Here is a 24,756-nt window from a genome sequence, read left to right on the forward strand (position 1 = left end):
AAATTAATAACTGGACAGGTATAAGGGTGGCTATATATTAGAAACTAGCTAAAAACTTCCCTTTGGCTTAAAATATATAATATATATCTGTGGATTTATGTGTAGAAAAAAATTAAGTCTTCAAAGGCAAATAAAGTCATCATTTTATAATTCATTGCTGGGAGGGTTTCCAAGTCTCTGTGTTTGGAAAAATCTTTTTAAATGATAAAACATAAGAGATGTCGTTAAAGTACAGAAAACAGAGAAGCAGACGTTATCAGCACATATTACTATGGGTTAAAGATGGCCACAGATCCTTGTCTCTCAAGAAGTGGAATCTATTTCTTGTCTCCTTAAATTCGAGCTGGTTCTGTGACTTGTTTAGACCAGTGAAATGTGTAAGTGATGTCTGGGCCCCCTAGCCAAGGCCTCAGAGGACTATAGCAGCTTCCACTTTCTCCCTCTGGGAATCCAGCCACCCTGCTGTGAAGACACTCAGATTAGCCTCCCAGGTGGAGAGGGGTACATGGAGCAGCACAGAGGGGCCAGACATATGCGTGAAGCCTCTTCCCACCTTCCAACCCAGCCCTGCTGCCAGCCGAATGCCCCCAAGTGATGACATCAGCCAAGGCCACAAGGAGCAGAAGAATCACCCAGCTGAGCCCTTTTAGAATTCCTGCCCACAGCCAGGCTCAGATCACTTAAACTTGTTTTACTTGACTGCTTTGACCCACCATCTGCTACAACTATCAACTCTTAATCCAGAGGCAAGAGGATGGGGAATCCTCCCCAGAGGAGGACTCAACAAGTGGAGCTGAAACAAGAGCCTCAGAAGCAATGGGGAAACAGTTCACCAAGCAGCTCTGAAAAACAACCTTCTGAGAAGAGTTGCAAATGGAAAAAATTTGGAATTGACCCGAATGAAAAATTTTATAATAGAATGACAAAGATAAATAAATAAATAAATAGATAGATAAATAAGAGTGACACTGACATGCGGAAGGGATGCTATCAATGAATAAATATATCAGTATGTATATAATTCCCTCTGGCCAGCACTGTGCCATTTGTCACGCGGGACACAGTATAACCTGGGATGGCTCTGTAACTCTGTAAACCCAAGGTTCTGCGTGACATATTTCCAAGGATATTTCTGATACTTTCTCTGTTCTGGTTCTCCGCGGAGGCACTGGCACTGGCTTTTGCTGTAGGAAGGAAATAGCCATCACTGCTGCTCTTGCTGCCCTAACAAGGCCAAGCCGGTGCAGGAGCATGTGTCAAAAACGTAAGTCAGTGTTTCCCCCTTTCTCCCACCAAATGGACTCAGACTCAAGCAGGAGAGATCTACCAGTTTTCCTATCTCCGCCAACAGACACCACCACCCCCCCCCCTTTTTTTTGGCCACGTCATGCAGCACGTGGGATCTTAGTTCCCCCACCAGGGATCGAACCTGCATCCCCTGCATTGGAAGCGTGGAATCTTTTTTTTTTGGAAGCATGGAGTCTTAACCAATGGACCCCCAGGGAAGTCTCAGACAGACCTTTTAACACAGATTCCACAATAGGCTTGAAGTCTGCAGTGACAGGCTGCTTTTAAAATTGGTCTGGTGACCACATCTCCTATGGAGTGGGAGGTAAAAATCTTATGAAGAGAGGAAGGTAAGAAGGGAAAGAGAAACAACAATTGAGTCACAGGAAGGTGAAGAATTGTTTCCACCAGTTCTAAATTCATGAAAAGGAAATTCATGGTCAGAGCCCCGAGTCCAACTTTATAATAGTAAAAAGCAGTCTGGCTCTTTATCTAACCTACTGCTACTGGGTTTTACCCTTAATCCCTGTGCCCGTGGTCCCACTCCCTACCGCAGTCTGGCATGTTCTGTTTTCGACTTTGAGTCTTGGCTGTGGGGTGGTCTAGTTGCAGGATTTCTGCCCTTGGGAAGCAAATTCAAGAAACACTTGGCATGTTTATCACGGAGTAAATGCCTTCTAGAAGAATGCTCGATTTGGCGTTTGAGTAACTTGCCCTCAAATGAAAAGGCTCAGGTATATTGCTTTCATCAATTTCCAAAGACAGTGCAACCTCAAGGCCAGCAGGGGGAATCAGTGTAGAAGTCTGGCTTTCAAAGGCCGGTTGATAACATTCTCGGGCAATTAGGTTAGCATTCACGTCACTTTTAGAAGGACAGTTTGGCTGGCTTCTAACATTCCATCCATTTAAAATACCTCAGTTGGGTGAGTTCTTAGTGAAACAGTGGGCTTCCTCTGGTAGGAAAGACAAAAATCGCATTACACATTTACCCGTATTTGATAAGAACAAGCTTTCCTTTCATCAGCCTTGTCTGTCTAGCCATCTTCACAGAAAGCATAAAAACAATAAAAAGTTAAGTAGAGTGGGGAATGTAAACTTGTGGTTTTTAGAAGGGATTTAAAGGGCTTACAATAAACAGGAAGAAGTATAGGGAAATGACAGGCTATTTTGTGAGCTTAAAACATGTCACACAGAAACTAAATTCTCTTAGTTGATATACCTATAGGATCCCATATGTACTTCCGATCATAAATTTCCATATCATTACACTGAATGTCACATACTACTACTTCCCCACGCCAAAAAGCACAGTGACCTGTGTGAATTCTAATGGTTGAATCATTTTTGCTTCTCCAGCGTTAAAACCATGCCCTCTATTCTTTCAATCCATACTTACGGAGCACATACTATATGCAAGGATATTTCAGGAATTTTATAGAAATCGAAATAAGAGACTCCTGCTGTGAAGCTGGAAACGAGTAGAACCCTGCAGGTTCCCCCCCGCCCCCGCCCTTCCCCAAGTATAAAACCAAGCAGTTAATGATTAGGAAAACAGAGTCACAGACTCAGTGTCTGATGTTCGTTCCTGAGTTGTTTTACAGATACCATAACCGCCACCAGAGGAAAAAACGTTAACTGCATGATGATCAGACAGATGCTGGCCATGACATAAGCTGCTCCAACTTGAGTCTATGGCTACCACAATTCTAAGGACTGGCCTCAAGAGAATGGGATTAACATTATTGCACATAATAATCTATATCTTTGTGGGTATCAAAATAATTGTAGCTTGTTCTGCCCATACATGTAAGCAGGCAACTAAAATTGTCAGCAAAGAGATGCTACGGACCCATGTTGACATCTTCCAGTCTGAGAATATGTCGCCTATGTCAGCATGAAAAAGTTACAGAAGACAGACCTTCACCCCTAATCCCATAGAAATGGAATGATGTCTGAAAAGTGGGGATTTGTAAGCAGTTCTTTGCAGGAAACTGCCCTCAGCAGGAAGCCCCTTTTCTTGTCACTTTAGCAAAGCTATACCATAACTAATTTTAAACAAGGTACCCCCATGCTCTACTCGTTTCCGGCCCAAGAACACCTTTCAAATCTTTTAATCGCACAATAATTTGTCAGTTCTTCTGGTAGATCAAAGAAGTAGGAATGAAGAATAAGTAATTAACAGATGACTAGATCTCTTCCCTAGCTTCCCCTTCAGAATCTCGTGAACAAACTGTGTGACCAAACTGTGTGAACATGATAACGTGTAGGGGAAGATAATAAGAAATCCACGAGCCTGCATGCAGTGGGGAATGGTGACCACTCTCACGCCCTATCTCAGTGATTAACTGAGACTACTCCCCTCCTTGCCGTTAAAACTTTCATGGCTGAGCGGAATCTTTGGAGGCGGCTTTTGGGGGACGCTGAGTCCACCATCTCCCCAGATTGCTGGCATTCTGATGAAAGGTACCTTTCCTTTCTACCACTGGTGAGTATTGATTTTGTAAGCGGTGAGCAGAAGGACCCCCCGCCCCCCGATCAGATAACAAAGTGAATTCGTTTAATTGTGTAGTTCATGTTTAATTTTATATGGACGAGCTTTATAAGGGCAAAATTTCAATGTTGTGGCTACACATTGCTACCCTGATATCTGCAGTTCCATTTTTGAACTGTGCGTGGGGATGGGAAGAGCAAGGGGAGGTAAATCAGAACAAATTCATCCTTGCTACTGGGCAAACAACCGGATGGGTACTGCCTGCTGGTATACTATTACCTTTTCTTATAAAGGCCCAAGATTTCTGGACCTGGACAGGGTGCAGGCAATTCAAATACAGTGCTTTGCAGATTGGATTCCAATTCTTCAGTTCCCTGTAATGGATTGTTTACCTCAGCGTCCTTCCATTGTTGTTGGACTTGACCAAGCGATATGCCTAATGAAATGTTAGCGGACATGATAGGAGCAAAGAGCTTGAACGTGTTGCATCATTGGACTTGGTGTCTGTGCTTCTGACATTGGCCATGACAAGAAGATGCCTCTGCAGCTGCTGGTTTAAAGATGAGCGGAAGAAGCCTTGGCCCAAGTTACAGTCTGGAGGCAAGCCCAGAGAACTCACAGCTTGAATTAGAACTGCCCAGCTGAGCCCAGCCTACATCAGTGGAACCACGGTCAACCTGTAAACTTGTGAGCATGAGAGTAAATCTTTTAGTTAAGGCACTGCACTACGGGGTGACTTGTTACGCAGTATTATTGTGACAATAGCTGATTAATACAAATGGCATATTAACTTTTCTTAGTTCAGGAAGACTCAGTTATTTTTTTCAACTCAGCGCTTTTTCATTTATAAGGGATTCAGTCTTAAATTCTGTATTTTGCCACCCAGCTACATTCTCATCTTACACATTCCAAAACTCTCTAGAAGACACACCCTCAAAAAATAAATTTAGCTTATATAAGGAGTGCTCTCAATGAGTATGCACTGCCGTCAATGTTTATGTTTTATTTAACAGAGTTATGTGGGCAGCAGGATAATACTATTGATAGTTAATGCCAGATAACATGTATTGGATATTGGCTGTGTTCTGCTCAGTGTCTAAGTGCTCTGAATACATTATCAACTTTAATTCTCATAACAACCCAATGAGGTAGGTATTATTATTATCCACATTTCGTGGATGGGGAAACTGAGACACAGAGATGTTAAATCATTTCCCTGAGATCCCACAGTGATGTCAGCAGGGTTTCAACCCAGTCAGCTGATACCAGTGCCCACTAGTGTCTCCCTGGAAATGCAACTAGTATTTGTTAGCTGGGTAAGCTGGTTAAATTATGGGTCAGTAAAAGCATGGGAAAATGATACTTAATATAATAGCTGAAGAATTAAACTATAATCTCATACAAATTAATGTAGAACACCAAGAACATCGAGAAACTAGCTCTTCTGACACTTAAGCCAGATGGGTGCAAAGCTACAACTCTAAATTTGTTTTTTAATACTCAAGATACTTTTATTTTGAACTAATTTTAAACAATGGAGAGTTACAAGAACAGTACAAGAAACTTTCTTTTTTGCCCTGAACCATGTGAGAGGAAGTTGGGGACATAATCACCCCCTTATTACCCCCGTCAGCCCTGAATACTTTAGTCTGTATTTTCTACAAAGACATTCTTCTTCATGACCACAATGCAACCACCAAGATCAGGAGATTAGCAGTGATGACATTCCTACCATAGAAGCCACAGACCACAGTCAAGTTTTGCCAATTTTCTAAGAATACCTTTCACAGCAATCTAGGATCACACACTGCCTTTTGCTGTCCTGTTTCTTTAGCGTCCTTCAATCTGAGACCGAGATGCCCTCCTGACCTGGCCTGCACTCCGCACGGGGTGGGGGTGGGGGTGGGGGTAGGGGTGGGGGGGCAGGGGCGGGTTCACCACCTCACCACCACCACTTCAATGTGAATACCTACCTTGCTCAGCCCTGCTTAGTGGTTTCAGGAAGAAAGCAAAGAATGAAAGAAGTGGGGGGCAGTGGATGCTAGTTCCAAACATTTAAACATTTTGTTCTGGAGGTTCTCAATCTATCTTAATAGATTGAGCTTAGAAAAGTAAGTTCCCGAATTGGCTGCCTCACTACTTTAATGAAAAGCCTCACGCATGTGGCTATTCCAGTGCAGATGAAAGAGGTGTACATTTGGGCATCACCATCTGACAGGAGTGGTAGCTGCTGCCTCCGAGGCACCAGGCGTTTACGCGCCTCCGACCCATTACTGTGAATCCCTCCACAGTCCTACTTAGACTTTTATCTACATTTTTACAGATGAAGATTTCAAGGTTGTGGGAGGTCAGATAACTTCCCTGAAGTCCCACACTTAGTGGCAGAGCTGAGACTTTAACTCAGGTCCAGACTGTGCCAAAGCCTGAGGTCTTTCTTGCCTTGTGACCTCTTCTGACCCTTGAGATTCCTGTGACCTCTTCTGACCCTTGAGAGCTAAATTGTAAGTCTTCCGCTGAGAAAGATGCTCTTGCTGTTCCTAAGGTGTCCTCAGCAACCAGTACAGTGCTACAATCCCACAGGGGCTCCATAAACACTTGTCAAGGGATTAAGAAGGAAACTTCATTCTCCCCTAGTAATAATTCTGTTGTCATTCAAACCATGTTTCAGCTCTCAATGTAGAAGAGGTATGGTGTTTACCTGAGCCTCTGGTTGAACCTCATTAAATTGTAGACAGTTAAAAAATGTCACATCTCGGGCTTCTCTGGCGGCGCAGTGGTTGAGAATCCACCTGCCAATGCAGGGGACACGGGTTCGAGCCCTGGTCCAGGAAGATCCCACGTGCCGCAGAGCAACTAAGCCCGTGCACCACAACTGTTGAGCCTGCGCTCTAGGGCCCGCGAGCCACAACTACTGAGCCCACGTGTCGCAACTACTGAAGTGTGCGTGTCTAGAGCCTGTGCTCTGCAACAAGAGAAGCCACCACAATGACAAGCCCGTGCACCGCAATGAAGAGTAGCCCCTGCTCACCACGACTAGAGAAGCCTGTGTGCAGCAACAAAGACCCGAATGCAGCCAAAAATAAAAATAAATTAATTTAAAAAATTAATTTAAAAAAGTCACATCTCTTTGATCACAAATAATGGCTCCTAAAAATCAAATGTGGTACCATGTAGGAAGCAGCAGTAGTTAAGAGTTCATCTGTTTTTACCACCACCCTGGTCCAGCCTCCATCCCCCTTCTCCTGGATTGGGGCAATGGCCCTTATTCTCAACCTAGGAGCCAGATGGCTTGCTTTAAAATGCTTAAGTCAGATCACACCATTCCTCTGCTCACATGTTCCAAAACGCTCAAAGGCAGCAAGGCCTGTGTGCTGGAGAACCTGCTGTTTTCCTGCCCTGACTTCTTTCTAATCTCCTCCCCACTCACTCGCTCCAGCCACACCGGGCTCTGTGCTGTTCCTCCGGCACATGAGGGTGTCTTCTCCCCAGGTCTTTGTACTGCCCGTCCCATCCCCTCTGGCTAGACTGCTTTTCCCCCAGGTTCTTCAAGTCTTTGCTCAAACATCCCCCTTTTCAAACTGTGCTGAACATGTCACTTAAAATTGCAACATTTCCCCATCCCCACACTCCATTCCCACCCTGATCTGCTTTTTATTTTTGTCTTTCTCAATCAACCATCACCTTCTAGTATTTAATTTAGGTAGGTGTTATGTTCATTGTTTACACATATCTGCCCCTAATTGAGTGTAAGCTCCACGAAGGCAGGGATCTTTGCTTCGTTGTCTGCTGTCTCCTAAGAACCTAGACTGAACATACGCTGTTCAATAAATATTTGTGAATTAATGATACATGCTAATCCTTTACCTGGCCTTGCATGGTTACTTCACAAATTAATCAGGGAAAAAGGGGAAAATTACTTCCTGTTCCACGTTCCTCAGGTTACTTATGAAATATGAAGTTCCTACATCATGTGGGGCAGAAGTTTTTAAGAAAGGTAGCCTAGACACAGAGCCCAGGCTCTAGTTACAATACACCTGTCACCATGTTGTCTTCTTACTGGAGCAGTTACCTTACAGAAGGAATCCCTTCCCCAGGCCAGTGGAGGTTACGTGTGGAACTTGTTACAATGCAGTTATGCAGATTGATGACTTAGAACCCCCTGGGAATGGAGTGGGGCACACAGAGCCCATGTGGGGAGATGCTGAGCAGTGCTCTCCTGGTCGCTAGTAGCAGTTCACTCAAAATAGACTCAAATAGTATGACAACCACACCCCATTCACAGAGGCTGTGTAAGACCCATGGCTGGTCTTCAATTTTAGGACAGAGAAGACCATCATCTGGTCCTACCTCTTTCCTAGAATGTCCCAAAACAGCCTATTTGTGTGTTTAGGGGGAAAAGGAAATAATTAAACTCAGGGGTCCCCAACCTGTGGACCGCAGACCAGTACCGGTCTGTAGCCTGTTAGGTACTGGGCCGCACAGCAGGAGGTGAGCGGCAGGCGAGCGAGTGAGGTTTCATCTGCCGCCCCCCATTGCTCCTCATCACTCACATTACCGCCTGAACCATCCTCCCCCGCCTACCGTCCATGGAAAAATTGTCTTCCACGAAACCGGTCCCTGGTGCCCGAAAGGCTGGGGACCGCTGATCCGCTGATTAAACCTGTTATTTTTAAAGCATATGTATGTTAAGGGAAACCTAAATGTGATGCAAGTTCAAGGAAAGGAAACACATGAGACTGTAGCATGCGACTGTCTCCTCCATATATTTTGTAGGTTGGTAAGTAGAGTGTCAAGTATACAATAAGAAACTCAACAAATACCTGCCACAGGATTGGACTTTACAGCATTTCCACGAGGAAGGTATGACCCCAGCACACCACAACTTGCCAGTGGCGTATCTTGGGATAAAAACAGCACAAGGCAATGCACCAGAGAACTATTTTCAATATCACACATCCCCTCTTAATAGATAACATATAGCTCTCCCATATGGCATATTAGAACAAATACTTTTACTCTGATATGGTTAGCTTTTAATCCAAGGATTTCCAAGTACTTTACAAACACTATTCATTAGCACAGTCTTCCCTGGGGAAGTTGCAACGCCTCACTGAGATACAAAACACAATCAATAACCATTAAGGAACGACAATAGTAAGAAACATATTAATGTGTTGTGTTTTTTTTTTTAAAGAACAGGAAACCAGCAAAGGGGAATTAAGCAACTTTCCGTAAGTATTCCAATGAATTCACGGTGCAACTAGGGTTAGAAATCAACTTATGCTGGTGTTCATAGTTATAAATTACACTGGTCTTCAGGTAGTGAAACATAACCTGGTGTCTACATCATAACTGGGAAAATTATGACCAAAATAAAGCTTAGCACAATAATGGGCTTCTTTTGCTCTCTCGCAAACAAATCAACAATTGTACTTTTTTGCTAACTTTAAGCCCTCAGGTTAAATTTCCTTCCAAAAATTATATTTCTCGCTATTTTCATTTATGTTTCTGACTTGAGATAACTGGTGTGCCTACACATTCTGTTTAAAACAGGCACACGTTGTGCTCTGTGCAGATGTTAAATACAGAACTGGCTAGACAAAACACTGTTTTGCTTTTTTGTTGAAGAACAGAAAATACATAAAGATGTTCTCTAAAAGAAGAATCATCCCATGAATAAATTCAAAAGCTGTTAGGCATCTTTGTCATGAATTAATGTTTGTTGAGTACCTACAAAGTTCAAGATGGCGGAGAGGGAATAAATTAGGTTATTTGAAAGACAAAAGACTTTCCCTTTGGGAGTTGACAAAAGAAAGATGGATGGAGTGGTTTCCTGAGAGGCACCTGGTCGCAGAAGGTGAAATTAAAGCTTGAGGCAATCCAGAGATAAACATAAAATTTTATCTCATACAGGTAGATCTCAATAAATGTTGGGTATTTCAGCTGAATTAGATGAGAAATATCTGACTAAGTGCTTCGATTATCCACTTTGCTTTGCCCACATGGCTCTTTGGGAAATCACTGATTGAAGATGTACATGTGCTGAGGGCAAGTGTCCCTTGCGGAGGTGACAATTCAATGCACATATACGTGAAGCTGCACAGGGTCCACTTATAATGGGAAGTTAAAACCTCCATTTTCGTGTTTCTATCCTTTCCCCCCTTTAAAATAGTTGCTCCTTCAGTGTTGAAACATGCTATTTTAAGTGGTGAAAATAAAAACTTTAAGACGCTGATTTGGTGTTTTGAGCTTTAGGGTGAAAGCAATGCATGGGTTTTCCGCAATTCAAAATGAACTTTTTATCAACATGGGCCCTAACTCAAAAATAATGCTATAGATGATAAAACTTGACAACCACTCCTAAGCTTACTATCAACTATAAAAACAACAGTGCTGGGCTTCCCTGGTGGCGCAGTGGTTGAGAGTCTGCCTGCCGATGCAGGGGACACGGGTTCGTGCCCCGGTCCGGGAAGATCCCACATGCCGCGGAGCGGCTGGGCCCGTGAGCCATGGCCGCTGAGCCTGCACGTCCGGAGCCTGTGCTCCACAATGGGAGAGGCCACAATAGTGAGAGGCCCGTGTACCGCAAAAAAAAAAACCCCAAAACAAAAAACAACAGTGCTATATATATGTATTTTATCTCTCTTTAAAAATGGTGGAATTCCAGTAATGGTTTTAACCAAATATTTACTTAATAGATATTAAGCTAGTTAATGGCTATTGGGCACTAAAAATGTGGTGTGTCCAAGTTGAGATGTGTTGTAAATGACAACTACACATCTGGTTTTGAAGACAGCACAAAAAAATATAAAATATTAACAATTTTTATATTGACTACATGTTGAAATGACAATAGTTTGGTTATATTGGGATAAATAAAATACAGAGTTACAATTAATGTTGGCTGTTTCTCTTACTTTTTGAAAAAACATTGCTTCTCAATGTTAAAAAAAATTCTCAAAATTTAAAAAAGGTAAAAATTATATATACATTTATGGGTCACATTATAATTCTCTTGCATGGTGCTACTCTCGAGATAATTGGTGAGGAGTGGAACAGCGCAGCAGATAGATACTGAAGCGGAAGCTGTCATATCCCCACCGTTGTCCCTTGGGCCCCTCCTCTGATCTCCGCAAACTCCCGTGGCTGTGGCTTCTCCTTGTGAACACGTGTGACACTCTGCCATAGGGGTTTTTCTAGTCTCAACAGGATACTTGTCCTGTACAGCCAATTTGGAAGCAGCCCTCAACCAGTGATGGACAGGAGTAGGAAATTAACACCTGCTTTCATACCCCCTGAGTGGGACACTCTGAGGCTCCCACATGGTCTCCCAGAGTTCTCCTGCAGGACCCAGTCCTGCATTTCTCTCCTTCCCTTCCCGGTCTCATATCCCTACTTCCCTCCTGGTGCTTCCTGGAATCACTCCCCAAATCAACTGCTTGCCCTTGAATGCTTGTCTTAGGGTGGGCTTCTAGGGAACCTGATCTAACACATTTTTAAATCAAACAATTACACAAACATATTGTCCCTAATCATGATAAATGCTAGTAGAGGCGAGGGCTTCTAAGGTCATCAAAGAGGGCTTCCCTGTGGAAAGGGCATTTGAGCTGAGAAGTTAAGGCATTTACTATGTGAAATTAATCAGTAGAAATGAATAAGGCAAAAAGGGAGAGATCGGGGCTTCCCTGGTGGCGCAGTGGTTGAGGGTCCGCCTGCCGATGCAGGGGACACGGGTTCGTGCCCCGGTCCGGGAGGATCCCACATGCTGCGGAGCGGCTGGGCCCGTGAGCCATGGCCATTGGACCTGCGTGTCTGGAGCCTGTGCTCCACAGCGGGAGGGGTCACAGCACTGAGAGGCCCACGTACCACAAACAAAAGAAAAAAAAAAAAATGGAGAGATGGATGAGTGTTCCAGGTGGAGTGAAGAGCATGTCCAAAGGCCCTTATGTGGGAAAGACCCTGGCATCTTTGAAGACATGGGGTGGCCAGTGGGGCTGAAGCTTAGATGGTGAGGGCCACAAGCTTGGCTTAAATGAGAGCTATGCAGGCAAGTGTAGTAGGAGGAATTAACGTGGAGAGGGAATGTTCCAAGGTGGGGAACAAGGCTAGAGGTGAGAGTGAGCATGTGTGACTGGGAGTCGCTTCTGGAGCACTGTCATCAAGGGGAGTGGAGCATGGAGAGAAGCCAGATGAAGAACTAGCGGTCTTATCATCAAGGGGAGTGGAGCACGGAGAGAAGCCGGATGAAGAACTAGCGGTCTTATTACAAAGGGCTTTGTACCCTTTGCTAAGGAGGCAGATGCTTCCATGGAGGGTACTAGGGAGCCACGGAAGGGTTCTCTCTCACATGGCTGCTTTGTGGAGTATGGATTGATGGGGGTAGCAGGACCAGATAAGTGACCCATATGGAATTGATTAAAATACTCCAGACAAGAGATGATAGGAGTCTGAGATAAAGGGGTGGCAGGTGAAGAGAGAGAGAACAGGATGGAATGAGGAGATATTCAAGCGCAGAATCAACTGGCTTTGGTGAGTAGCTGGAGGCATGAAGGATGAAGAGTGGTTCCAGCCTCTCCTCTAAGAGCTCAAAATGATCCCATTTAACACTCATAACAACTTCCTGATACAGACGTGACAACTATTCTATTTTACAGGTGAGGAAATGATGTTTGTTATTTTAAATAACCCTTTCAAAGGTTCTACAGCTAGTAGGGAATGGAAACGGGATTTGAGCCTCGGTCATCTGCTTCCAAGTGAATTCTGTTCATCACGATGCTCTAATGCTGGAATCCCACCCAAGCATATGGCCTGGGAACACTGGAGGTTGGGGAGCTATTACTGAACCTGGGAAACAAAGGGGAACATGCTGATGTAAGATGCCCATGAGATATGTTGTAGAGATGTCTCAGTAGAAAGGAAGTGAAGCCAAGCAGATGGAGAGGAAGAATAGTCCAGTAGAAATCCTTCTAAAATAATATTTGGAAAATTTGTATAAGACTTTTCAAAAAAGTAATGTGGTCATTTTTTAAATAAAGTTATGCTACTTGCTGAAATTCCTGGTTAGCTTTCTGTTTTTCTCTTTTGTGACTTTGTCTGGTTTGTACGTTTTGACTGATGGTCTGAAATAGTTGCTTCCTATATCATTCTCTATGTCACAAATAGAAATACATCCTACTGTGAGCCCTCTTCACCAGCCTAAGCAAAAGGAGAACTCCAGCCTCCTTTTTCCCATTTCTGCATACATTCTATGATTTCCAGACCTACTGTAATTTCTTCTTTTCCTACTTGTGTCCACATCCACATGTTTTCTTTCCCATCAAGCCGTGCTTTAAGAAGGCATCAGCTGTCATTTTCAATTTAGTGTAAATTACTTTTATTTACTAATTAACTCATCACCTCTCCCAAGTCTGCTGATAACACTGTAATTACCTAGTATTCCTAACTATAGTACATAATTACTATACTGAGAATCAAGGTCTCCTGGTCTTGAATTGAAATACTTCCAAATGACTATTAGGCATATTCCAAAAAGAGTTACTGGGGTCTTACTTCTCTTTGAATAAATAAAATTCTACATATATTTTCTTTATGTTCTCTTCCCAATGTTATCTCTATTTCTCCTGTGCCAGGGCAATACTTGTTGGCAGTGGTTCATTTCCTTGAGATGATAATAACATTCTTAATAGCCACCTGAAACAATTAGTCAACAGACTCAAGGACTAGGCAAAAATTGTCTAGGGTGGCTGATGTTATTTTAGACAAGTCAATGTAAATATCAGAAGCCACATCGAAAGACAAATAGGAACATTTGTTTTTTCTCTCCCGGTGGCAGAGGAGGCCATAGACAATTAAGTATTGCCAGTATGTACCATGCTACAGACATAAAACGACACGTGAATCTCTAGCTGTACAGTGTTCTGGCATGTGCTTTGTTCTTTCTGCCAAACGGGTCAACTTGCAGAAGTCTGCTCTTATCTAATGCCCTTTTTTGGATAATTCTAAAGAATTCCAGCTGTCTCCTCTCCACAGAAATATGTTTGGCAAAAACATATATCAGACAGCCTGTGATCAATGAGAAGAGAATCCTCTGTAAGTGACTGCATGCATTCAAAATGGAAATCAGTCTGCCTAATGGCCAATGGCCTCTCCCCTCCCATGGGTTCCAGGGACAGTCATTTCATATATAGAGCCCCTTCCCACTTAAACAAATGGAACCCCATGAGAAGGCAGAGGCTGCAGCAGGGAGCAACACACAGAAACAGTTTGATGGTAGCGGGATGATGGAGCATTTACCGTCAGGAGGACCACAGGAGAACATGCGCACGACAGCAGCTTGAGAAAGGTTTTTAGGACTTTCTATCTTCCTGGCAGTTTGTTTATGAGAATAAATTACTCTACCTCTCCCAGTTCGAATTACAAATGTCAGATGACTCTGGACTTGATTCTGGAACGAATTTCCTTGTTTTATCCCAGAGAATTTGTACCTTCTAGAAGTGTCAAAACGTCTTGAGTTTTTACCACTTAACGCTGTGAATGTTTTCTTCAGAAAACTCAGTGGAATGAATGCTGCCTTGTGCCTGACAATGTCAATCAAAAACATGTCAAATTAGATGAAAAGTTTTTCTGATCACATGACAATGTCTGGACAAATACTCAAATATAGGCATTTAATCCTTCAAACCATCCAAACGAATGGCAAGTGAATAATTTCCTCTAAAACTGGCTACTAAATGTATGATTGGAATAATTTAGAGGAACAAATAATTACAGGAAGAAACATTATGTATTCCAAAATGAAAGATGACCCTTCAAAGTCTGTCCTATGAAAACTAATTAAATTATGATTTCGGTCCGTTTTAATGACAGCTAATAATATGTTCTACAGGTACGTTTTAAGAGGGTTAAACAAAGACTTAAGACTGCGGTTATTATGATTAGGAAGCAGAGATTCACTGCTCCCTTAAACATCTTCCTTTATCATAGCCCAAATCCCACACTCTTGCAAGAGTTTGCCATGTTTTCCTGTATGGTTTCCATAGAGCACCCCAGTTTAGCAATTTTGTGGTGATGCGAGTTTGGGCATAGTAGTAAAATAAGAAGGCAGTACTACTTATCTGGAGCTATCTGAAACATGAAATATGATGGGCAGCTTTTAACTTCTCCCTTTAGCTGTTTTCCTTTTTGCCTCTTCTAGTACGAATTCATTAATCATATTTATATGTTAACTCACTATCTTTTGTTGACTCATGGGCTAAATAATATATTTTTACTAATGCTCTGGTAAAATTAAAATGCAGACTTAAAAAAAAGAGCATTCTTATCCAAGGATTTTGATTCCAGTTGCTGATAAAGACACAGGATGTGTGTGTGTGTGTGTGTGTGTGTGTGTGTGTGTGTTTTCAACGTCACCCATGAGGCATGCTGATATTAGAGAAAACAGCAAAGAACCAAAAGTCAAAGTATGAGACTGGATTATTTTTCCCCATTAAAAGCCAGATCTGACACCAATTCCCTAAACACCACCACTGCTGTGTAAAGTCTTTGTGGTGCCAATATTTGGTGAGCAGTAAGGAATACTTACTGGCGGTCCATACACTCTTCATTCTGCTTGCTGGAGAAGGTTATTGTTATTCACGTGATGGATAGAAACGAAAAATGAGTCCTCTGAGAGACCATAACCCTACAGGTCCATAATTCTTTTCTGACAGTGCCACATGAATCACTTTAGTCACTTAATTTTTGAACCTGTTTGTCTCCCTGAAGGAACAAGAGAAATCCTACGTAAAAGGTATCCAACCTGAAAAGAGGACTCTGCAGCTCTTCACCTCAAGCAAGATAAATTAGAAACATAGAAAGGACACTCTGTTATCACGGCTGCGGGTGTGGAGAAGCACATCTAAATATTTCCCGAGGACACGATGAGCATCCTTCCGTGATTATTTTAGAGCAGGGGTCAGCAAACTCCAGCCCACAGGCCTGTTTCTGTACAGCCTGCACGCCAAGAATGGTTTTTACATTTTTTAAAGGGTTGTAATAAAAACAAAGAAAAATATGTGACAAAGACCATATGTGGCATGTGAAGCCCCCAATATTTCCCATCTGGTCCTTTATAGAAGTGTGCTGCCTCCTGCTTTAGATCAACCGGATGAAATAGTAGGAGATGACTCAGCCAGCCTACACATCTGAAAACCACACATCTGAACGCCTGGTGGAGGGACGATTAACCATGTGGCACAGGAATTGGCTGGATCCCCTGTTCAGATACCCATTGACCAGCTCCAATCCACCAAAGACGTCACTTTCTGCAAGGCAGCAAAGTCCCCGTTTCTGACATCTTCTCACTGATTCCAAGACCTCAGGCTGTTTTGAAAATGACTTCTGATTAAACATCAGCTTAAGTCGATAAGGGGATTTAATATTTGAGGGGGGTCCCAAAGAATCCAAGGGCAGAGACACAGCCATGATGTAGGAAGTCTTGGAACAGGAAACTAGGAAGCCCTTTGGGATTATGGCAGTTTTAAAAAATTTGCCCACAAAGTTTTAGATACTCCTCCCTTCAAGAGGTGGAGCTTAATTTGCCTCCCCTTAAGTACATGTTGGATTTGTTAAGGACTTGCTTATAATTAATAGAATACAGCTGAAGGGATGGTATTTCACTTTTGAGATTAGGTTATAAAAGGGCTGCCACTTCCCACCTTGCATATGCTCTCATTCTTTTGGGTCATTTGCTCTGCAGGAAGCCAGCTTCCTGTAGACAAGACATGAGCACATATCCTCATGTCATGAGTATACAGATCAGGTTACAGAGAGACCCACATGGGGAGGAACTGTGGTCTCTGACCACAAGTTCAGAAAGCAAGTACCCAGAGCCAGCCTCCCCAAGAGAGGGTGTGTGGGGGAAGGTGTGGTGAGTATATAGGGACATTGAGCTGAGTAGTTGCCACAAATACTATGTTACAAAGGTTTATCCCACCTTCAATCAGCTGTGGGTATGAAGGACCCTCCAGGGGTTGAGTGCATTTTAATGTATTGTTGCCCTTTTCCTTTTGCGATCTATTTGTATCTTCATAGACTGCAGCTCATCGTGGTCCAGCCCAGTCCATCGAGTCCTTCCTCTTTTATGGAAACTGATATTTAGTTTCTAAGTCCAGAACAGTGGGTTTCCTTGCAAGAAATCCCAATATTGCCTACAGAGAATTGTAGCAGTTTGAGCTGCTCACCCCTGCAGCCTTTCTCCCGCCTCCCCTCCAAACTTACCTCCATTTTTTTCTACTTCACCTGTCCCTCTTCTACCTGTTCCTTATTTCCCCTGCCCTGTGCATGTTGGGGCATCATTGTCAGCAGACAGCATTCCAACCTGTCTCTCTCCCACCCCCCACCCCTACACCTTTAGCTCGAAGAGCTGTGGGTGTGAAATGGTATTTCCCCATATCTGATCTAGCCCTCTCATTTGTAGAACAGAGAGAACCAGACTTATGTAAGCAGATGTTCAGAAACGATCTCTGTTGACACTTGGCTTCAAAACGTGTAAAGGTTGGTTTGGCCATCAGTTGTTTTTCATGTATTGAACACTTAACATGACTTACCGTGATATGGAGATATACTGAGAAATATTTATTTGATCTTCATCTCCAGTTCTTGGCACAGAGCTCCTTAAACCTCTGAGTAATTTCCTGAGTGATAGAGTTAATAGGAGCAACTACTGTTACCCATAATAAACCATACCTGAGCTTATGCCAATGAGGTGACTCTTGGCGGACTTAAGGATGGAGGTTAATTGCAAGAGGACTCTATGTGATTAGAGGGTTGGAACTTTCAGCCCCACTCCCAACCTCTGGGGAGGGGAGAGGGGCTAGAGATTGAGTCCATTCACCAATGGCCAATGATTTAATCAACTATGCCTACATAATGGAACCTCCATAAAAACCCTAACAATGAGGTTTGGACAGCTTCCACATTGGTGAACACATCCACATGCTGGGAGCTGGCATACCCCAAATCCACAGAAGCTCCTGTGCTTGGGACCCATCTGAACCTCACCCTGAACCTCACTCTTCATTTGTATCTTTTACAATAAACTGATAACAGTAAGTACCCTGTTTTCCTTGAGTTCTGTGAGTGGTTCTAGCAAAGCATCAAACCCAAGGAGGGGATTGTGAGGATCTCCTTACTTGATAGCTGGTCAGTCAGAAGTACAGGTTGCCCCAACCTGCAGTCGGCATCTAGGGTGGGGGCAGTCTTGTGGGACTGAGCCCTTAACTTGTGGGGTCTGATCCTAACTGTGGGTACTTGGTGTAAGAATCGAATTAAGTTGTGGAACACCCAGTTGGTGATGTTGGAGAGCCAGAGAATTGGTTGGTGCAAGGAAAAAGCTTACACATTTGGTGTCAGAAGTGTGAGTACAAAGAGATCACAGTAGTAGTACTTAGGCATTGTGCTAAATGCTTCACATGCATTATCTCACTTAATCCTCACCCAAACTACTGTGAGATGGAGTCCATCCTTTCCTCATTTTTTAGATAAGGCAATTGTGGTTTCCAATTAAGAAATGTACCTAAATTCCCACTAATCAAGTGAGATTTAGATCCAGTCTAACTACCCTCAGATTATGTCCATACTTTGATTCCCACCTCCTTTTAAGCATTTGGAACACACCCTAACAAATTCATTGCTGATTAGCTTGAAATGCCCTTCACCTCCCAAACATCTTTGTTAATAAGGATAACAGAAATTGCTCTGGGGTAGATTTAGCTGTTGTCAAGTAGCCACAGGTCTGATATTCTGGGGGCTATTCTCTGCCCAGGAAAAGGAAGATTTCAAAACCTAAATTACACACAAGGCATGCAATCCTAGAAAACAAAGGGATTAATAGGCTTCCTGTAACTGTAACTACCACATTCTGCTTTGGGGAGCAATATTTTATTACCATATTCACTGTTCTTTTAGTTCCTAAAGAACTGTTTCAACAATGATTGATCTTAACTTTTTTTTTTTTTTTTCCAGGAAAGCAAGCAGTATGCTTCATTCAAGAGAAATGATCTGCAGTCATGGCAAATTCCCCTTGTTCCTTTGCTTATCCATTTGTTCATTCATGGTCACTTACAAATATTTACAGAGTGCCTGGTATTAAAAAAAATGTTGTTTCTCTAAAATACTATAAGCCCTTTCACTTTTAGAGGTAAATATATGTGAGACTTCATGGCTGCACTTGTGCTCAGTATCTCTTTCTTTTTACAGTAGAAGTCTATTACCTTGAAGATGAAAAAGGGGCCAATAGCCAGTAATAATTGACAGTTTTTCAACATAAAGAGCAAAGACTGTTCTATAAACTAAAAGGAAAGACACAAACAAACAAGTACATTCCAAGCTATGTATGTTACATTTTTCAGGAAATTGGCTTTTTATTTCTTTTCTTCGCTGAAACTTCACCGTTAGCTCATAAGGGCTTATGATTCTTTTTGCTAGCACCTGTTGAAGAAATAATGGCAGACTTACTGAAGGGATAACAACAGATAAATGGCCAGGAATGTTCTACACAGAGGAAAGTAAAAGTTTGAAATCTCTTTAGGGAAAGAATACACACGGCAGGAAAAAAATAATTTGACCATACATTTTCTGGGAAATGAACAAGACTTCCTCCCTGCCCCCGATACGATTTTACTGGACTGAGTCAGTTTTCAATTCTACACTCAGGCTACTTAAAAAAGCATTTTGCTTTCTGGATTTCTTCGTGGGGAGAGAAAAATGGATATCTATCACCCAGAAGAAGTAATCGTAATAATACTACTAATAATAGTGATAACAGCTATCATTTTTGAGTGCCTACTTTAGGCTTGTTCTTTATATGTATACACTTCTAATCCTTGCCCAAATTCCAGAAAGTAAGGATTATTATTCCTATTTCACAGTGAGAAAGATGAGGCTTAAAGGAACTTCCCAAAGTCTACAGGCTAGTTAAGTGGCAGAGCTGGGATTCAAACCCAGATCTGGCTTTCATTCTAGCCTGTGCCCTTTCTGCCATGACACACTGCATGGTGTCTCTCCAACTGACTTTGGACCAGGAAAACTTTCCCAGCTTACTGTATGAAAATACTCATTGTCATATAATTAAATTTTATGCAGAATTATATTTAACTTAGGATTTAATTAATTTTCTAGGCACAGGTTCAAGGTGAAGTCATCACGATCTTTTGTTTCAGGATTTTGTTTTCATTCTTTGTCCCAGTAAACATCCTCTTGGCAAGCCAGTAGCTTCCTCTGAAGGCAGCTTTTGGTAGTTGAGAGATGTGATATTTTAACCATGTTTCACAGATTACTAATTTTTGTGGTCAGTGAGCTAGACTGCTTCAAAACTTGCCTCGTGACACTTAGTATTTGCATATGTAACCCTATTCAGTATCCATGAATAAGCTGACTAGTAAAGCCTCAGGATTCAGCCTCCTAAGATCGACGACGTCTGGATTTCAAAATCCAGGTCTTAAACCCGTTATTGTGGCTCTTCACATTATTTCTAAGACCTCTATTTTAAAATGCATCCCAAGGAAACCTTGACCTGCAGAAACAACACTGAAGGACACTAGTTATTAAAACAAGGAGCTGGTAAAGTGATTAGAAAGCTAAGCAGATGATGTGGTCCAACCTTCCCTAACTGAATGAGCTGTAGATTAGGAAATCCGTAGCTGTTGAGCAGCAAGAGCAAAGCAATTCCCCATGGCGGCCAATATATAAACATCAGGCTTCCAAAGCCAAGGTTAATGTACCAGCCAAGGAATTTCCAGATGTAAACAGAAGCTCAAATTTCGCCTCTGCCTGGGGCTGCCATTTAAAATAAAGCCACCCATAAACAGTACTTTTGGCATTCCTTTGACCCACTGTCAAACAACTTGGAAATGCAGAATGACATTTAAAAAGTGAACACGTGGATTTTAAAAGCCTGATTCCATACAGCCTTCCAACTCACTAGTGCACTCTTAAGACTAACAGCACTGCTGACTTTCTCTAAGTCCTATTCTTGTGAGGTACAGATCTCTTTCCACAAGTGTGTTTCCTATGGAAACACATCCCAGCCACCACAGCCAGTCACCACGTGTCTGTTCTTCTTTGCCTTTATTTCCCCTTCTGATGTTTAATCACTTCTCCCACTGCATGGATTTTCATCTTCTCTACCTCTGCTCTGTTCACTTTCACGTGCCATGCTTTTTTCTCATCCTTGGCCTTTACCTCTGGTTGGGTACACCTTACCTATAGCTTCTCTCCACACCTCCAGGATTCCAAGGTGGGATTTTCAGCAACGCCAATACTGCCCTAAAAATTCACTTTGATCTTTCATCATGAAGCAAGAATGTAAAGAAGGGTATTGATAACAAAGGATATCATTGGTCATAACATTATGTCCTCTTAGCTGTTATTGTCTATCTTAGAAAACAAAGACACAGCAATTCATGGATCCATAGTTCCTGATGATTGACCTGAATGCTCAGCGCTCATTCTTCCTGCTGGTAGTTCCCCTGTTTTCTTTTGGGAAAGAAGAGTTTTCAGCATAACTGATCTCCTCTCTCCCTGGCTCCTGTGGTCCCTGCGTTGCCGTGTAACCTAGGCCTAGTCAGAACACTGAATGTCCCTGGATTGACCCAAGACTGGCCAATCAGAGGCAATGAAACTCGGTTCCAGATGTTTTGTTGGAGTGGTTGAGAAAGAGGCACATTTTTTCCCCCCACTGGGGTGGATGAGAGGCCACTTGGTGGTCACCTTCACCCCAGCAAAAGGAGGGCGACTGAAATGTCACCAACACAGAGTGAGGTGCAGAGATGGGAGACCCCATCACAATGGAACTGATTCTCTGACCCAGCACCGCCTGGACTTTTCAGATACAGGTTTGCTTAAACCAGTTGGATCTGACTTTCTGTCCTTTGATCTGGAAGTCTTGGCGCAGACAAACTATGTGGTGGGTGGCTCGTGGTGCTCACGCCTGGCTGCACAGAAAGCATCACTCTGGGAGTCTGAAAAATTACTGACTTACAAACACCCATGGACTGGTTGGTGCGGCCTGCTATGCAGTGCTCACCAGCTCAGGGTCTCAGCCAGGCTGAGCTCTGCTGTGAGCATCACCAGGAAGTACCTACTGAATGTATCATTGCACGTGAAGGTACTTTGCTCAGAGACAACCCTGGGATTGTCTTTTAGTCAATTTCCCATTTCTTTCATATCCCCACCCTTTGGATTTAGTGCTCTTATGCCCTCGTCTAACATCAAAACTCTCTCTTGGAGAAGAGCAGTGCATTTTTAATACATATATCTACTATATATATATATATATATATATACACACACACACACACATATATATATATATACACACACATATATATATATATATACACACACACACACACACACACACACATATATATGGTTCCTTTGACTTGGCTACAGTACAATCCCCAGTTTCCTATTACTCCTTTAACGGCACACGTTCAGAATGCAAATTTGCATACACAAAGGAAGAATAACTCTTGAAAGAACACTTGGTGCCGTCGACGACGTGAAGCTCACACTTGATTTAGCAGAGCTGCACAGACAGCAGAGTGTGAATGTCTGCTCAGCAAAAGCAGTAGAATTTAGAGTCAGCAAATTGCGGAGGAGAGGAATTTTAAACCAGAAACAGAAACACTGAGTAGATGATGACACAACTGAACGTCAACCTTTCACAGAACCAGGGGCTTACGGACAGACCATCAAGATCACATAGATTAAACCCTTTGCTTGACAGAGATCAGAGACTTGCTAAGGTCAATCAGCACAGACAGGAATCCAGAGTTTATTCCCCCAGCTGCACCCCCTCTTGATCTCCCCACTCGTGAACCGTAAGCCCCACGATTACATGAGATGGACATTAAGACTTCCATACTCGTATCATCCTGTCTCTGCTTGCTTTCCATTAGTAGTCTCTTCAGAATCTCCTTCCACAAGGTTTTAAAAATTAAGTTATACATGTATGTGTGTATGTATGTATGTATAATGGATACTGGAGCAGAATGTATTTTCAAAAAATGGCTGCATATATATATATATATCCCATGCCACTTTTTTTTTTTTAATAACGTGACATTGACACTCTCCATCAAGAGGTGGGGTCTGTGTTCTCTCTCCTTGAACCTGGGAGGGCTTGTTAACTGTCCCAACTGGTACAATGTGGTCAAAATGACACCTGAGATGAGGCCACAGAAGGTGATGTGGATTCCAAATGGCTCTTGCCCTTGAGAGAGGCACCCTGGGGGCTCTGAGTCGATGTGTAGGAAGTCAGACGGCCTGAAGCCCCTCATGCTGGGGGATTACACAGAGATTACATCGTGCTAGAGAGATGTGCCAAGAGACTCTGTCCTTCCAGCCTTCAACTGTTAGAGTGTCCCCAGCCCAGGGCTCAGACAAGTGAGTGAGCAAACATCTGGATGATACCATCTCCCAATTTCCCATCTTCTCCAGCTGATGCTGAGTGGACTAGGAATAAGCTCACCCTGCTGAGCCCCCTCAGTGGGTAGATTTGTGGGCAAAATAAATGTCATTATTTTAAGCCAATGAATTTTAGGGTGATTTGTTATGCAGGCATAGTGCCTGAAGCAGAGTTATTCCCTCTTGCCAGGTAAGAGCACTAAGTCGCGGGGAGAAAATATTCAGGAGCTGCTTATCAGGGTGACTCGGGTGTTTGTAAAACTAAGAAAGAGAAACTTCAAGCACGTAAGGGCTTAAGATTTCATGGCTTACGCAAAATCCCATGCAAGGCCAATGAAAATGCAACAGGAAGGGAAAAATTAAGAGAGATGAAGAAAACCAAACCATACCACAAAGGTGCATTTTAAAGGGTAAACCATGTTGCTAAGTAAAGAATGAAAGAAAAGCAAGACTACAGGAAGGGAAGAGAAAAGAGTAAAGATTGGAAGTGGGTCAAGTGACATTGTCTTGGAGGCTTGGTCGCAGAAAGTGACAGGGATTCCAGCTGGAAGAGACCAACCATGGTCCCAGCAGGAAGCACGGGCACATTCAAAAGGGTGTGAAGAATTTAATGAAGGGATATTTTAAAAGATGTGGGCAGAAGCAAGAGAAGCAATAAAGGACAATGAAAATCCACAGGACCAATGATGAACAGGAACCATTACCAGCCATAGGCCTGAGAGGAGGAAGGGAGTGGTCAACAGAAACCAAGAAATGGCTAGAGGTGGAGAGGAACCCCCACCCCGACCCCGCAAGTGCTGTGGCCTTGGCTGGAGGAACACAGGTACTTCTGTCTGGCAGCGAGGGTCCAGGAGCCTGAATGCCTAAGAACTTTCCCCCCACCCTCCAGTCTCTTGCAAACACCTTCCACTGGTCTAGCCCATGGTTTCTCAATATGGGGCGAACATTTGTTCTTGGCAGGACAAAAAGATTCCCCTCCAAAAGGCCACAGTTCATAAACAGATAGATAACAGATATATAGCATATTTGTGGTATTAAAATTTCATGGTTGGTGGAGAGAATTAGGACAAAATGCCTAAAACAGCTCCTATAGGAATCACAATAACGAAAAATAGTTGGAGAAGTACTGGCTAACCAACCCAAGGCTCCAGGGCAAGGGAGCCCAGTCAATGTAGGTCCTTGGTGACGGAACACGCAGCGTTTATTAAAATTCTCCCTGACCGCTAACTACCCTTTAGATCCCTGTGTCCATGTCGGGAACAGATGGCAGTGACAATGGTTAATCCAGGGAAATCACCTATCCAGCAGAACCACCAATGAGGAGAGTTAGCAAAACAACTGTCCACAATGACAGCGAGACCTTCCATCAGTGTAGAGATTACCTTTGTCTTGGATGTATTTTAATATTTACAAAAAATGAGTAGATAGTTCAAGGGCATGTGTATATTAATGTGTATATTAACCCTTTGCTAATTTGCTATTATACAATGAACAAGCCAAATTTGACAAAAGGGCTGAATTAAGTCTGC

At 42.8% G+C, this 24,756-nt stretch overlaps 1 protein-coding gene across 1 annotated transcript in view; it reads right to left on the bottom strand.

Moving 5' to 3' along the window:
* The window catches only part of MACROD2 (mono-ADP ribosylhydrolase 2), a 1,989,594-nt gene that overhangs the window by 128,110 nt on the left and 1,836,728 nt on the right, over nt 1-24,756 (bottom strand). The window lies entirely within an intron of this gene.

This window comes from Aethalodelphis obliquidens, unplaced genomic scaffold, assembly GCF_003676395.1.
Source record: "Aethalodelphis obliquidens isolate GAN/ISIS:26980383/991018 unplaced genomic scaffold, ASM367639v1 scaffold18, whole genome shotgun sequence".
NCBI classification, from domain to species: Eukaryota; Metazoa; Chordata; class Mammalia; order Artiodactyla; family Delphinidae; genus Aethalodelphis; species Aethalodelphis obliquidens.